General features: G+C 50.5%; 1 protein-coding gene across 4 annotated transcripts in view; it reads right to left on the bottom strand.

Moving 5' to 3' along the window:
* ZNF205 (zinc finger protein 205) overlaps positions 1 to 4,019 on the bottom strand; it is a 13,645-nt gene extending 9,626 nt beyond the window's left edge. For 2 of the 4 annotated variants that reach the window (XM_010840355.1, XM_010840357.1), the window contains exon 1: positions 10 to 107. The gene's annotated coding sequence lies outside the window, so the exon portion shown is untranslated. Of the gene's footprint in view, positions 1 to 9; positions 108 to 833; positions 887 to 3,944 lie in introns of those variants that run through there. The other 2 variants (XM_010840353.1, XM_010840354.1) reach the window with 2 other exon arrangements.
* Positions 4,020 to 4,612: the final 593 nt, after the last annotated feature.

Here is a 4,612-nt window from a genome sequence, read left to right as displayed (position 1 = left end):
CGCTCTCACCGACGTGGAGGCGGAGGGAGCGCTACGGACGGCGGAGCCCCCGCCCCCGGGGAAGGGAGTCTCCGCAGCCTGCACCGGGCGCAAGGAGCCGGGTGGAGACCGGGATTAGGGACGACAGGAAGTCCCTCCCAGATCCCGTTCCCCGCGCAGCTGCAGCCCTACAGGGTTCCCAGCCTGGAGGGTTCCGGGTCTGGGGTCCCGAGGCCGGCTGCACCTGCTCTCGGCCGGTCAGGAGATGACTCCCCAGATCCTCCTTGCTGGCTCACGACCGCTTTACCCGGCCTGTACTCGTGAAACCAGCCAAGCAGGGGCGCCAAAGCGGGAACATAGATTTTGTCGAAGGATTTTGATATTTGAAAACGTTTCAGATTTGCAGCTGTCCTTACAGGACGGACACTGCCCAGTGGAGGAACACGGTGCTCCTTTTCAGTACACAGTTTCTGAAGGTCTTATCGGTGTCTCCGTGGAGACATCCTTGGATTTCATTTAAGGCTCCCAGAGTGGTCAGCAGGTCCTCTGAGTTCACCTTAAGGCTGGCATGGAGGTCTCGCTGCCTAAGAGCAATCCTAGGAAACAGAGAGACCTGGGAACAACTCTCTACCCACAACTACCCCACATGCCTCACACCTTGGAAAGATGTGGGATTAATCTGATTTTTTTCCAGACACCTTCCCCCCACCCCCAGCTCCCTCTCAAGGCTAGGGATAAAAGTGACATAGGGGCCTGACCCAGCCACCCCTGACCCAGCATGGGGTCCCAAACCCTCAGACAGCCCTCCCTGCGGCTGCAACCACCCGCCCGAGCCGGGCGTCCATGCTGCTCACGGTCCCGCACGAATGATGTCCTTCCTCTCTCCGAAACCGGTACAGGCTTCCTCCTCTCCGCACAGGAGAGGGTTCATAGTCCACCTCTGGTGGGTTCACAGTCCACCTCTCTGCCTCTATCTTTCCTTCGGACCCTGAGAACTAAGTTTCCCAAAATAGGAGAGCAGAGACTATGCTTCTCTTCCTGGGGCAAGGCACCCATTCCTCCTTAACAGGGCACAGGAGACCGGGTGTCAGGAAAGGGGTGAGGGTCAGCCCTGTAGGCAGATACCAGGAAGATTCCTCCTGCAAACGTTCCCAGGCCCCCTGCCTTCTGCCCATCAGAGTCCTCCGAGATGCATCCACGTCACCCAGGAAGACAGACACCACTGGCCCCTGTACCACCCCCTTGGTGTGCTTGCTATGTGCACTCAACAAGGGTTTAATTAAAAAAAACAACAACAACAACAACAAAAACTTAGATCCCAAAACAAAACTTAGGAGAGTCCCCATGAGATTGACTGTCTTGAGAAAGAAGAACAACCAGAGCAATTCTGAACCCATATTTCTCCCATTAGGGAATCTGCTCTCAGTTTACCACCTTTGGTTCCCCACTTGGCCCTTGCAGCATTTTTGGGGTTTGCAGCAAATTGGGTTTGCAATTCTGCTTGTGGAGTTCAACTTGTTTTAGGAGTCCTAGAATTCTGAGGGATTCTACTACTCTGTCAGAAATGAAAAATTGAAAAATGAAAAAATGAAAAATGATGAAAGAAAAATTACCCCTGGAGTTTGATTCTGGTCAATAAATAGTGTTTTCAAGCCAGAGAGGGTTATAAACTGAGGGAAAAGGCACAAGGGGCCTTGGAAAAGATGAACTGTGCAGTCTGGGAGTGTTTCTTCATCAAGTCGGTGTCCAGAGTAAAGGAATTCACCCTGAGGTGGACCATCTCACACATGGCAGACCCAGGAATATACCAAGGGCAGAGAGAGAGTGTGTGTCCTGATTCCTGGGCAAATGTTTCTCTATCAGACAAAAGGGGCTACTTCAGGGATACTGAGAAAGCCCACAGGTTTGGATGCCAATATGGGATCACCTAAATTAGACCAAATAAAGTCTCAGCATTTATTTAACTGTTCAGAAAATATTTATTGAGTACCTACTATATCACAGACATTAACTCTTTGGAAATGAGAGGAAACCGTCTAGGAGGAAGGATTATCAATATTTGCTGTGTGAGAATTACAGTCCCTGAAAGACTTCAGAAAGGTGCCAGGGCAGAGTGAGTCAATAAGTAAAGCGGTCAAAAACGTAAATGATTTCAGTAACCAGGTAGTACTGAAGATCCCCTGGAGAAGGGAAAGGCTACCCACTCCAGTATTCTGGCCTGGAGAATTCCATGGACTGCATAGTCCACGGGGTCACAAAGAGTCAGACACGACTGAGCGACTTTCACTTCACAACCAGGTAGTACAATAAACAATCCGTGCTCGGGGTGTAACACTGGAGTGAGAGGGCCTTCAAGGTTCTCAAGAAACCACACTTTGTTTAAATGGGATGGTTGGGGGTTCGATATAGCCAAAAACTTGAGGATTTTTCAAGAGAAGCCACAAAAGAATTCAATTTTTATGTGGAATATCCTGATGTTTTGGATGTTCATGACCAAAACCAACAAGCAGTTTAAGAACTGTATACAATTCCAGCAGAAGACATCTGCTGTCTCGTTCACAGGCCACCAGGTTAGGGGTGTACTTACCTCAGGAGCCTGTTTATAAAAGAATTGTCACGGATGAAGGGGCTTTTTGGAACTTCGGGCACGGGAAATGCTCAACAAATGCCAACTCTGGTATCCTGTGACTTCAGTGAGCTTGAGTAAGAAAATGCCATCTTTAGTAAATACTGGGTTGGACAAAATGGATTTTTGGTCAACCCAATAACTCTGTTGGCCTGCAAGCTGATTCAGGTCTTAAAGAGGACCTTACAAAAACAGCCAGGATAATAAAAACGAGGGGAAAAAATCATTTGCTATAAGAAAAACAAAAACAAATATGTACTAATTAAGACGGTTAAACCAGGCTGGAGACAGGGCACTGCAGAGATTTATTTAGCCTTAGGAAAGAGAGAGGATAAGGCAAATAAAGGAATGTGAGAGAAGTCAAGAAAAACAGGAATAATCGAGTAATATCAGATCAAATGTTAACCACTGAAAAAGAAGAAAAAGAAGACGCTTGCTCTTTGGAAGAAAAGCTATAACCAACCTAGACAGCATATTAAAAAGCAGAGACATTACTTTGCCAACAAAGGTCTATCTAGTCAAAGCTATGGTTTTTCCAGTAGTCATGTATGGATGTGAGGGCTGGACTATGAAGAACTCTGAGCGCCGACGAATCGATACTTTTGAACTGTGGTGTTGGAGAAGACTCTTGAGAGTCCCTTGGACTGCAAGGAGATCAAACCAGTCCATTCTAAAGAAAATTAGTTCTGAATATTCATTGGAAGGACTAATGTTTAAGCTGAAACTCCAATACTTTGGCCACCAGATGCGAAGAACTGACTTATTGGAAAAGACCCTGATGCTGGGAAAGACTGAAGGCAGGAAGAGAAGGGGACGTCAGAGGATGCGATGGTTGGATGGCATCACCGACTCGATGGACACGAGTTTGAGCAAGCTCCGGGAGTTGGTGAAGGACGGGGAAGTCGGGCATGCTGCAGTCCATGGGGCCGCAAAGAGTCGGACACGATTGAGCGACTGAAATGAACTGATAAGTGTTAGGTAGATGGAGCCATTAAAAAAAAATTTAAGAAGGAAAATAACTAAGAACTCTCAGGGCAGCTGGAGACCATGTCGTGAGTGTTCGGGCGGCCGGCGGCCCGCTGACCCCCGGAGGCGTAGAGGGAACCCGCGACTCCATCCCCTGGCTTCGAGGTGGCAGCTGGAGGACGCGTTCGAAGCCACGCGAGGCCCAGGACACGCACAAGTCGGCACAACCCAGATGGCGCTGCCAGCAGATTACGGACGCGGGGAGCGCGTCGTCCAGGCAACGACTCTACCCCGCCCCGCGCCCGCGGGAGACACTGTGATTGGCTATCTTCCGCATGGTCCCGCCCACAGAACGCAATCCAGTCTCCCTTACCTGCGCGCTCTCGTCCGCGCCCCCGAGGGCAGTCCCGCCAGGCCTGGAGGGCTATCCTGTTGCTACCTGACCTTGGCTGGTGTGCCCACGTTTCCCGTCCGGCTGCCCATTTCAACTTCCGGTTTTCCTGGGTCTCTCGTGGAGCCCGCCTGTGGACCAGGGGCACGTGGGCAACTGGGGCGATAAGGACCGAGGGGCGGACGCCCGGGAGTCCTCGAGTTCCCCGTGGGGAGAATGGGGCTGGCTGCGCGAGGGCCCTCTGCCCGAGAGCGCCGGCTCCGAAGACCCGCGAGCGCGAATTCCCGCCCAGCGCTCAGTTCAGCCTCCCGGGCCACGGATCTCCGCCCTTCCACGTCCGATGGGAGTTTTGTTCCAAAAATGAGAGTGTATGCTGCTGACTTGCCCCCTCTACGTTGGTGACACATATCTTACAGATGTTCAGTATGAAAAACATAGAAATAGAGAAAGCAAAGCATGCAGCCTGTCAAAGATAAACACAACTAGACATTAGTAAGTGGTGAAAACAGGTTTTATGCGGTATCTACAGACAGCAGGGCAAAGAGCTGAGCTCCATCCTATGTGTAGAGGTGACTGGGTGTTTCAAAGGGAGAACTGGGGTGTGGTGGGGAGGTCAGTAGAGTCAGAAAAGTGAAAAATCACAAAGAGCC

The sequence above is a fragment of the Bison bison genome, unplaced genomic scaffold (genome assembly GCF_000754665.1).
Source record: "Bison bison bison isolate TAMUID 2011002044 unplaced genomic scaffold, Bison_UMD1.0 scf7180017864144, whole genome shotgun sequence".
NCBI classification, from domain to species: Eukaryota; Metazoa; Chordata; class Mammalia; order Artiodactyla; family Bovidae; genus Bison; species Bison bison.
This window is presented reverse-complemented; position numbering and strand designations above follow the sequence as displayed.